Source organism: Ranitomeya variabilis, chromosome 1 (assembly GCF_051348905.1).
Source record: "Ranitomeya variabilis isolate aRanVar5 chromosome 1, aRanVar5.hap1, whole genome shotgun sequence".
Taxonomy (NCBI): domain Eukaryota; kingdom Metazoa; phylum Chordata; class Amphibia; order Anura; family Dendrobatidae; genus Ranitomeya; species Ranitomeya variabilis.
In genome coordinates, this window is record NC_135232.1 from 677952990 (window position 1) to 677965216 (window position 12227).

At 48.9% G+C, this 12227-nt stretch overlaps 1 protein-coding gene across 2 annotated transcripts in view; it reads left to right on the plus strand.

The window, feature by feature from the left end:
• Positions 1-12227, plus strand: part of KIAA0586 (KIAA0586 ortholog) — a 190386-nt gene that overhangs the window by 21270 nt on the left and 156889 nt on the right. The window lies entirely within an intron of this gene.

Consider the following 12227-nt stretch of genomic DNA (forward strand, 5'->3'; position numbering starts at 1 on the left):
GAGTCTGCCTGCCCAGACTCACATCTGTGGAAGTGTGGGAATTATAGTGCTTCAAGAATGCATGCGGACTGGATCAATCCGCAAGCTTGCAGCCGTGCTTGCCGACGTCTGGTGCCTAGAGCCCTCAGACAGGGAGATAGGCTGACATGTAGCACGGAAGGACTCCTGGATGGTGAAACAAATTCACCAGGCTATCATGGCTGATGAAACGGCTAAACCCTTCCTGTGGCCGTCAGGAAGCCGCCTTCTTACCGTCGGGAAGCCCGAATGAAGTGTCCAACCTTCGGAAGTACGCCATCCTCAATATGTACCTACTCGGAGCACTCACTTCATCCAGATTATGGAGAACCCATTCTGTTTTGTGGACTGGAGCCGAAAGAGATGAGGGAAGAACGATGCCCTCATAACTGTGGGAACACAATACCACATTGGTAACAAGGGAAGGGGATGGCCTGAGGACAACCTTGCCTTGATGGTAATAAGGAAAAAAGTCTGAAAGAACAGAGCGGCAAGCTCTGAAGACACATCAGGATGACAAGGACACAGAGAAAAAAGGGAGTGACCTTCCCAGATCAAAAAAGGAGTCTACTGTAAGACCCACAGGACCATTAAGGTCCCAAAGATCTAACGGTATGCGATAGGGAAGAACCACAGGTGAAGACTCCCCACAAGGGAGTCCATATTTGCAGTTTTGTTGCAATAAGACGGAAAAATACTTGTACCGCAAGTGAGAAATCCTGACATGGTCAGTGCGGGTCTCCCAGGATCACTGGGGCCCTTTCTGCTTCCAAAAAGATCTCGGAAGTAGTGGAAGAGGGGTTATGGAAATTGGTACCATGGAAGAACGGAGAATGTACTGTGATGCTCTTGGATCTCGAGGCCGAACGATGAATTTGAGTATATTGGCGTTCAGTTTGGACACCATCCGACCTACATCTGGAGTATCCAGTGAAGGCAGATCTGATGGAAGACTTCCGGGTGAAGTTCCCACTCACTTGAGGAGAAACCCTGACGGCTGGATATGTCTGCCGCCCAGTGTTCTACTCCAGGGATATGTACTGCCGAGATCACCGAATGATAGATCTCGGCCCATCAGAGAATGTGTGGTACCTCAGCCATGGCGCTTGACTGTGAGTACCTGCTAGATGATTGACGTATGGCACAGCCATGGCATTATCCAATTGAAGTCGGATGGGTTGACCCGCCTGAAGGCAGTGGACCTGCTGTAGGATTAGCCGTTTCTTTTGGATCCCAAGAGCAATGATCGGGAGAAGAAGACTGGCATTGGTATTGACCAATAACCATTGGACCAGGAGAAGGCCCTGGATGAGGAAGGAGCTCGGAGACTACCCTTTGAAAGCCTGATTGACTTGCTGAAAACAAGCGGAGCGAAGGAAACTGCTTCCATTGTCGTCACCATTTTTCCTCAGAACCCTCCTAGCGAATCGAATGAACTGAGGGGATGAGTGATCAAGTGCGCGAGCTTCCTGTTGAAGGGCCACGACCTTGACTCGAGAGAGAATTACCATCCTTCTTGTGCAGAATCATCCTCAAAAAGGATCTGCTGGGCTGGAAATGAGGAAAACTTGTCTAAGTTTAGGTGCCAGCCCAGGAGAGAGGGTATCGCAAGTGATATAGATGACTCAGCGTAGTCCTGGAAGAGCGGCTAGAAAGTCGACCAAATAGGGCAGAACAACTATGCTACTCGGATGCCAGAGGAACCTGACAACCGCCATGACCCTTGCGAACATTCTGGGTGCGGTAGCCAGGTCGAAGGGCAAGGTCGTGACTTGAAAATGCTGTTCGCGAATGGAAAGGCGAAGGGATTTTTGTAGAGGGGGAAAAATAGGAATGTGAGGGTAAGAAACCCGAATGTCGATGGATGCCAGAAACTCCACCTTTTTCTGTTGAAGTAACGGCTGAGCGGAGGAACTCCATCCGAAAAAGGAGGACCTTGTCAAAGGTTGTTAGAAGTTTGAGGTCCGGGATTGGTGTTACTTTTCCTTCCCCTTTTTTGGAACCAAGATCCCTTAGATCTAGACTGTCCTGGACAACCCTTCCACTGCTGGTTGGGTCTGTAGAAAAAATATGATCCCTTGTTAGTCTCCCGCTCAGAAGATTTGATTGGCCAGCTGTACTTTCTTCTGGGAAAGGTTACATGTGTGAATCGAAGTAGTTAAGGTCTCCGACCAGGAGACTATTGCTCAAGCAACCCATGTGGCGGCTAAGGAAGGGTAGAGCGCTGAACCCGAAGCCACAAGACGGAACGAACCAGATTTGCTATCCGACAGTCCGTGGTATTTTTAATTGATGATACATCGGGCAGGGATACTGGTAGGTATACCACAAGAAATTCTACCCGGTTAGTCTGCCAAGTGGCAGAATGCGGGGCTGCATCCAGCAGGTCAGGAAAAAAACGTCTCTTGCCATCGTCGCTCTCTTTTGACGGTGCAGAGTAGAAAATTAGGAATCCTGGATCCACCATCCTCTTAACAGGGAAGTGGAGAGGAATCGTCCGCCTTTTTGCATCATCCGCTAAATAGTGGTGATGCAAAGGGGAGTGCTCTGCCAAAAAGTGGTGCCTCTGTACATCCCCAGAGTTGAGGTCCCCGGGTGGACAGGGCAGGTTGTCTGGAGTTAGGCATGGATGCAGAAGAGAATACATGGAGGCAACACTCCATGTGCTCGTCTGTTGATGGTGTGGGGAGATCGGTGCCCTTTAAGGGACTCGTCGCCCTTTAAAAATCAGACCAGGTATGGCATCCCACGTAGAGGCTTCTGTCCAGTGAATCGCTCGTCAATTTGGTTGATGATATAAATAGGCGAGTCCATCCTTTTTCTGAAGCTCTGGCAACCCAAGGCAATATCCGATCCATATTCAGAGCCTTGTTCTCAGCAAATCATTGGGAAGAGAGCTCAGGAAATGAAAATTCCGCTTTCTAGATGCCTGTACGTTTCTAGACGGACGCCTCCTGAGCTCATTTAGGGTGACCGGCTTCGGATTGATCATGTGCCCTTAAGACCAGTGAATACTGGTTGTGCGCCATTAAGACCAGGGAATATTGGTCTTGTGCTTTTAAGAGGAGGGAATACTGTTCATGTGCCTTTTAAGAGCAGCGCATACTGGTCATGTGTCTTTAAAGGGACTCTGTCATCTGAATTTGGAGGAAACAATTTTCAGCCATAGGGGCGGGGTTTTCGGCTGTTTGATTCACCCTTTCCTTACCCACTGGCTGCATGCTGGCTGCAATATTGGATTGAAGTTCATTCTCTGTCCTCCGTAGTACATGCCTGCACAAGGCAATCTTGCCTTGCGCAGGTGTGTACTATGGAGGACAGAGAATGAACTTCAATCCAATATTGCAGCCAGCATGCAGCCAGCGGGTAAGGAAAGGGTGAATCAAACAGCCGAAAACCCCGCCTCTATGGCTGAAAATTGTTCCCTCCAAATTCAGGTGACAGAGTCCCTTTAAGAACCAGGGCATACTAATCATGTGCCTTTAAGACCAGGGCATGCTGGTCATGTTCCTTTTAGACCAGGGCATACCGGTCATGTGCCTTTAAGACCAGGGCATATTGGTCATGTGCCTTTAAGACCAGGGCATATTGGTCATGTGCCTTTAAGACCGGGGCATATTGGTCATGTGCCTTTAAGACCGGGGCATATTGGTCATGTGCCTTTAAGACTGGGGCATATTGGTCATGTGCCTTTAACCCCTTCCCGACCCATGACGCCACGTAGGCGTCATGAAAACCCGTGCCAATCCGACCCATGACGCCTATGTGGCGTCATGGAATGATCGCGTCCCTGCAGATCGGGTGAAAGGGTTAACTCCAATTTCACCCGATCTGCATGGACAGGGGGAGTGGTACTTCAGCCCAGGGGGGTGGCTTCACCCCCCCGTGGCTACGATCGCTCTGATTGGCTGTTGAAAGTGAAACAGCCAATCAGAGCGATTTGTAATATTTCACCTAAAAAACTGGTGAAATATTACAATCCAGCCATGGCCGATGCTGCAATATCATCAGCCATGGCTGGAAACCCTGATGTGAGCCCCCCCCACCCCACCGATCGCCCCCCACCCCACCGATCGCCCCCCCAAGCCACCGATCTGTCCTGTAGTCCCCTCCGTCCTGTGCTCCGCTCCCCCGTCCTCCTGTCTGCTCCCCCCGTGCTCCTATGCCACCCCCCTGTGCTCCCACGCCCCCCCCGTGCCCCGATCTCCCCCCCCTTATACTTACCGAGGCTCCCGGTGCCCGTCCGTCTTCTCCATGGGCGCCGCCATCTTCCAAGATGGCGGGCGCATGCGCAGTGCGCCCGCCGAATCTGCCGGCCGGCAGATTCATTACAAGTACATTTTGATCGCTGTGATAGGTTCCATCACAGCGATCAAAATAAAAAAATAATAAATATCTTTATCACCCCCATAGGTAGGGACAATAATAAAAAAAGAAAATATTTTTTTTTCTTTTTCCACTAGGGTTAGGGTTAGAACTAGGGGTAGGGGTAGGGATAGGGGTAGGGTTAGGGTTAGAGTTAGGGCATGTGCACACAGTGCGGATTTGGCTGCGGATCCGCAGCAGATTGGCCACGGATGCGCAGCGGATTGGCAGCGGATCCGCAGCGGATTGGCCGGTGCGAATTCGTAGCAGTTTTCCATGAGGTTTACAGTACCATGTAAACCTATGGAAAACCAAATCCGCTGTGCCCATGGTGCGGAAAATTCCGTGCGGAAACGCTGCGTTGTATTTTCCGCAGCATGTCAATTCTTTGAGCGAATTCCGCAGCGTTTTACACCTGTTCCTCAATAGGAATCCGCAGGTGAAATCCGCACAAAAAAACACTGGAAATCCGCTGTAAATCCGCAGGTAAAACGCAGTGCCTTTTACCTGCAGATTTTTCAAAAATCGTGCGGAAAAATCTCACACGAATCCGCAACGTGGGCACATAGCCTTAGGGTTAGGGTTGGAATTAGAGTTAGGGTTGGAATTAGGGCTAGGGTTGGAAATAGGGTTAAGATTAGGCTTGTGGTTAGGGTTACGGATAGGGTTAGGGGTGTGTTGGGGTTACAGTTGTGGTTAGGGTTGGGATTAGGGTTAGGGTTGGGATTAGGGTTACGGCTGTGTTGGGGTTATGGTTCTGGTTAGGGGTGTGTTGGGGTTAGGGTTGTGATTAGGGTTATGGCTACAGTTGGGATTAGGGTTAGGGGTGTGTTGGGGTTAGCGTTGAAGTTAGAATTGAGGGGTTTCCACTGTTTAGGCACATCAGGGGTCTACAAACGTAACATGGCGCCACCATTGATTCCAGCCAATCTTGTGTTCAAAAAGTCAAATGGTGCTCCCTCCCTTCCAAGCCCCGACGTGCGCCAAACAGTGGTTTACCCCCACATATGGGGTACCAGTGTACTCAGGACAAACTGGGCAACAACTATTGGGGTCCAATTTCTCCTGTTACCCTTGCAAAAATAAAAAATTACTTGCTAAAACATAATTTTTGAGGAAAGAACAATTATTTTTTATTTTCACGGCTCTGCGTTATAAACTTCTGTGAAACACTTGGGGGTTGAAAGTGCTCACCACACATCTAGATAAATTCCTTGGGGGGTCTAGTTTCCAAAATGGGGTCACTTTTGGGGTGTTTCTACTGTTTAGGCACATCAGGGGCTCTGCAAATGCAACATGACGCCCGCAGACCATTCCATCAAAGTCTGCATTTCAAATGTCACTACTTCCCTTGCGAGCCCTGACGTGCGCCCAAACAGTGGTTTACCCCCACATATGGGGTACCAGCGTACTCAGGAGAAACTGGACAACAACTTTTGGGGTCCAATTTCTCCTGTTACCCTTGGGAAAATAAAAAATTGTGGGCTAAAAAATCATTTTTGAGAAAAGAAAAATTATTTTTTATTTTCATGGCTCTGCGTGTTAAACTTCTGTGAAGCACTTGGGGGTTCAAAGTGCTCACCACACATCTAGATTAGTTTGTTGGGAGGTCTAGTTTCCAAAATGGGGTCACTTGTGCGGGAGCTCCAATGTTTAGGCACACAGGGGCTCTTCAAACGCGACATGGTGTCCGCTAATGATTGGAGCTAATTTTCCATTCAAAAAGCCAAATGGCATGCCTTCCCTTCCGAGCCCTGCCGTGCGCCCAAACAGTGGTTTACCCCCACATATGGGGTATCATCGTACTCAGGACAAACTGGACGACAACATTTGGGGTCCAATTTCTCCTATTACCCTTGGGGAAATAAAAAATTCTGGGCTAAAAATCATTTTTGAGGATTGAAAAATTATTTTTTACTTTCACAGCTCTGCGTTATAAACTTCTGTGAAGCACCTGGGGGTTATAAGTGCTCACTATGCTTCTAGATAAGTTCCTTGGGGGGTCTAGTTTCCAAAATGGGGTCACTTGTGGGGGAGCTCCAATGTTTAGGCACACAGGGGCTCTCCAAACGTGACATGGTGTCCGCTAGCGATGGAGATAATTTTTCATTCAAAAAGTCAAATGGCGCTCCTTCCCTTCCGAGCCTTACCATGTGCCCAAACAGTGGTTTACTCCCACATGTGAGGTATCGGTGTACTCAGGAGAAATTGTCCAACAAATTTTAGGATCCATTTTATCCTGTTGCCCATGTGAAAATTAAAAAATTGAGGCTAAAATAATTTTTTTGTGAAAAAAAAAAGTACTGTTTCATTTTTACGGATCAATTTGTGAAGCACCTGGGGGTTTAAAGTGCTCACTATGCTTCCTTGATAAGTTCCTTGGGGGGTCTAGTTTCCAAAATGGGGTCACTTGTGGGGGAGCTCCAATGTTTAGGCACAAGGGGGCTCTCCAAACGCGACATGGTGTCCGCTAAAGAGTGGAGCCAATTTTTCATTCAAAAAGTCAAATGGCGCTCCTTCCCTTCCGAGCCCTGCCGTGCGCCCAAACAGTGGTTTACCCCCACATATGAGGTATCAGCCTACTCAGGACAAATTGGACAACAACGTTCGTGGCCCAGTTTCTCCTTTTACCCTTGGGAAAATAAAAAAATTGTTGCTAAAAGATCATTTTTGTGACTAAAAAGTTAAATGTTCATTTTTTACTTCCATGTTGCTTCTGCTGCTGTGAAACACCTGAAGGGTCAATAAACTTCTTGAATGTGGTTTTGAGCACCTTGAGGGGTGCAGTTTTTAGAATGGTGTCACTTTTGGGTATTTTCAGCCATATAGAACCCTCAAACTGACTTCAAATGTGAGGTGGTCCCTAAAAAAAATGGTTTTGTAAATTTTGTTGTAAAAATGAGAAATCACTGGTCAAATTTTAACCCTTATAACTTCCTAGCAAAAAAAAAATTTGCTTCCAAAATTGTGCTGATGTAAAGTAGACATGTGTGAAATGTTATTTATTAACTATTTTGTGTCACATAACTCTCTGGTTTAACAGAATAAAAATTCAAAATGTGAAAATTGCAAAATTTTCAAAATTTTCGCCAAATTTCCATTTTTTTCACAAATAAACTCAGAAATTATCGATCTAAATTTACCACTAACATGAAGCCCAATATGTCACGAAAAAACAATCTCAGAATCGCTAGGATCCGTTGAAGCGTTCCTGAGTTATTACCTCATAAAGGGACACTGGTCAGAATTGCAAAAAACGGCAAGGTCATTAAGGCCAAAATAGGCTGGGTCATGAAGGGGTTAAGACCAGGGCATACTGGTCATGTGCCTTTTAGACCAGGGCATACTGGTCATGTGCCTTTTAGATCAGGGCATACTGGTCATGTGCCTTTTAGACCAGGGCATACTGGTCATGTGCCTTTTAGACCAGGGCATACTGGTCATGTGCCTTTTAGACCAGGGCATACTGGTCATGTGCCTTTAAGACCAGGGCATACTGGTCAGGTACTTCCTTACCCGGGTACTGATGTAGAGTCGTTGTGCCCTTTTAATGCAAAAACCATCGCCCCTGTGTGAGCTGGCCGGGTGGACCAAGATGGCCACCGGGAGCTGCAGAGGTGGTAAAATCTCGCAGAGAGCGAGAAGCGCCAATTCGGGGGGCGGGGCCACAGACACGATGTGGGTGGAGCCTCGAGACTTTCATGAATAGGCCCAAGCCAGGGCCTAAATTTCTGCAGCCGGCGGGGGCGATACCAGTGGTGGAAGTGAGGCGAGAAAATTGAGCGTTCCAGTGGCAGGCGAGAAGTGCCAGAGAAGCAGGCAGAGCCGCCTTAGCGTGCCATAGTGCGGGCGCGGCTTCCTGGAGAGATCGGTGCCCTTGAAGGAACCCGTCGCCCCTAAGAATCAGCCCAGGCCTGGCATCCCACGTCGCAGTAGAGGGTACGGAGTACACTCTCCGTGCTCGTCTGTTGATGGTTCGGGGAGATCGGAACCTTGAAAGGATCCGTCACCCCATTCGTCTGCGGCCTACACATCGGCCGAAGCCGGGGGCTAAATTTTTGCAGCTGGCCGGAGCGTTACCTCAGGGAGGTGGGCCACAGGGAAGCTGAGGCTGCCTTTCAGCATGTGAATATCCCACTGCATAGGCCCATCGCTGACTGGATCCACTCGTCATCGGTGTGCGTCCAGGCATGGAGCCGATCGCGGATGACTGGGTTACAGCGCTGAGGAAAGTGCATGCACTCTATTGTTCAGCTGCAGGTCAGGTTTTGCAGCATGGACGGTGCAGGGATAAAGGTGTAAACCGCAATCGACCATCCCTTTGTTAGGGAGGTGTAGAGGAACCGTCCGCCTCCTTGTGCCATCCGCTTTCACAGTGGTGGGACAGTGGGGGCTGCTCGGACGCCATAGAGAGGGGCCTCTGTACATCCACGGAGTTCCCGGGTGGACAGGGCCAGTTGTCCGGCATTAGGCCTGGCTCCAGGAGAGGACACATGGAGGCGACACTCCATGTGCTCGCCTGTTGCTGGTGTGGGGAGATCGGGACCATGAAGGAACCGTCGCCCCTGTATGGGGAGGTATACTCGGCGTGCTCGCCTGTTGATGATTCGGGGGAGATCGGAACCTTGAAAGGATCCGTCGCCCACTTCACTCCGTTGATTAAAAAATAAAAATATACAGAAAAGTAAAAAAATAAAATAAAAACGTTGGGGTCTGAACCAGACCCAAGTGCCTCCTACAGACACTAAGCAAGAACTGGTTAGCTGAGAGCCAGCAGGAGGGTGTATACTGCAGGGGAGGAGATCACTTTTTTGTATCACTTAGTGTCAGCCTCCTAGTGGCTGCAGCATACACCACGGTCTGTGTCCCCCAATGAGGCGAAGGAGAAGGAAGGCTGTAGTTGGCTTGTAACAACTGTCTGGGCCAGTTTGGAGCATTGAGGAGTATTGTGACGCCTTCTGCTTTCACCATCGTTAGGACTCGGGAAGTGGAGAATAGATGTAAAGTAGTTCAAACTGTTTCCAAGGGACGGCTAGAGCTTTCATATCCTGAGTTTGGGGTCTTGCAATCTGGACATGAACCATTGGAACAAAGGCCATTAGGTCAACAACTGAAGATCTCAATCAGAAGACAAACACCTCTGTGTATAGCAACTAATCTCCTTGGTAGAAACTTTGAGTAGTCAGCCTTCCAACAGTCCACTCCTTAAAGGGAACCTATCACCCCGTTTTTTTCGGTATGAGATAAAAATACTGTTAAATATGGCCTGAGCTGTGCATTACAATAGTGTAGTTTGTGGACCCCGATTCCCCACCTATGCTGCCGAAATACGTTACCAAAGTAGTCATTTTCGCCTGTCAATCAGGCTGGTCAGGTCGGATGGGCGTGGCTTCTTCCCCCAGATATTGCGTAGTTTTCCGTTGGTGGCGTAGTGGTGTGCGCATGTCCAAGGTCCCCAATCCTGCACGGGGGGGTGAAAATAGCAGCGATGTCCGTTATTCCATTGGTGGTCGGTGGGCGCGGCCATCTTCCTTTGGCCGCGCGTGCGCAGAAGCGGCGCTCTGCTGGCCGCGGCTTCAGGAAAATGGCCGCGGGATGCCGCGCGTGCGCAGATGGAGATCGCGGCGGCCATTTTCCTGAAGCCGCGAACAGCAGAGCGCCGCTTCTGCGCACGCGCGGCCAAAGGAAGATGGCCGCGCCCACCGACCACCAATGGAATAACGGACATCGCTGCTATTTTCACCCCCCCGTGCAGGATTGGGGACCTTGGACATGCGCACACCACTACGCCACCAACGGAAAACTACGCAATATCTGGGGGAAGAAGCCACGCCCATCCGACCTGACCAGCCTGATTGACAGGCGAAAATGACTACTTTGGTAACGTATTTCGGCAGCATAGGTGGGGAATCGGGGTCCACAAACTACACTATTGTAATGCACAGCTCAGGCCCTATTTAACAGTATTTTTATCTCATACCGAAAAAAACGGGGTGATAGGTTCCCTTTAAGTGTGGTCTGCTGAGAGGGCTGGAACATGTGCTCTGCTTACGGCAGGATTTTAACTGACTCTGATATAACTGCTGTGCTTCAGGACCCACCTTAGGACTGTGGTTGCGTTGTCCTTCTGGGCTCTCACTGGGTGTGAGTCTACTGCCTCAGAGAGAGGAGGATGGCATGGAGGTCCACAGAACGATGACAGACCGCACAGCCTCCTGAGGGAGGGGACCACACTCCCTGATCTGTCCTATCTTGTAGTACCCCTCCCCAGCCATGTAGACTGGCATCCGCGCCTATAAAAGAAGTTCCTGAAAAATGTGTCTTCATCTAACAAATTCTAAGCTAAAACTAATTAGCTCAGTGCCTGGTATGGATATGCCTGGTATGGATATACCTGGTGCAAGGAGCTAACACTTAACTACTCAGTGAGTGCCCTCCTCCTAGTGGTAGCAGCTGTATCCTAAGGTATCCCCCAATGGGGACGAGAGATGAAATATTATTCTGCACCGCTCCTCTTGCTCTATATCCTACAGATCGAATAGTATGACCATTATGGTAGTCTTGAGTGGGTGACTTTGCCTCCTTTAACGTCCTTGAGCTTTAATTGGTTTCCTAGACATAGTTTGTCTATTGGAATAGGCCCATTAAAGCAGTTTTGTTTCAAAGGCTGTCTGTCCGCACAACTGACAGCATACACTAAAGGTACCTTCACACGAAGCGACGCTGCAGCGATAGCGACAACGATGTCGATCGCTGCAGCGTCGCTGTTTGGTCGCTGGAGAGCTGTCACACAGACCGCTCTCCAGCGATCAACTATGCCGAGGTCCCCTGGTAACCAGGGTAAACATCGGGTAACTAAGCGCAGGGCCGCGCTTAGTAACCCGATGTTTACCCTGGTTACCAGCGTAAAATCTAAAAAAAACAAACAGCACATACTTACATTCACGTCCCCCTGCGTCCACTTCCTGACTGACTGAGCGCCGTACAGTGAGAGCAGAGCGGTGACGTCACCGCTGTGCTGCTTTCACTTTCACTTTGCGGCGCTGAGTCAGAGGAGGAAGCAGACTGCAGGGGACGCAATGTGAGTATGTGCTGTTTGTTTTTTTTACATTTTACGCTAGTAACCAGGGTAAACATCGGGTAACTAAGCGCGGCCCTGCGCTTAGTAACCCGATGTTTACCCTGGTTACCAGTGTAAAATATCGCTGGTATCGTTGCTTTTGCTTTCAAACACAACGATACACAGCGATCGGACGACCAAATAAAGTTCTGGACTTTATTCAGCGACCAGCGACATCACAGCAGGATCCTGATCGCTGCTGCGTGTCAAACGAAACGATATCGCTAGCGAGGACGCTGCAACGTCACGGATTGCTAGCGATATCGTTATAATGTCGTTTCGTGTGAAGGTACCTTAAGCATATAGCCGCTATACAAATTGCTCCTTGATGGCTTGTTCTCACAATACAGTTGCAATGCATTTTCCATAAAATGCTCTATAAACACAGCAGTTTTTCTACATTTTTGGCAAAAAACGTATTGTGTGAAGACCAGTTTCTGCCTAACAGAAAACCTTTAATCCATGATATGCAAGGTGCTTTGTGCACCCTGGATGTGGCCAAGAGGCTCCGTGCAACGTTCTATGGCTGGGGGCCACATGGCAGGAAAAAATGATGAAGGGGATACATTGCTACACCAACGCTGCATTTTTTTCATTCATAATAGTGGTGGGGGTCCCAGAATGATGTGTCATAAGTATGTTCGGTCTCTCTCTCTCTCTCTCTCTCTCTCTCTCTCTCTCTCTCTCTCTCTCTCTCTATATCTATATGTATATATATATATAT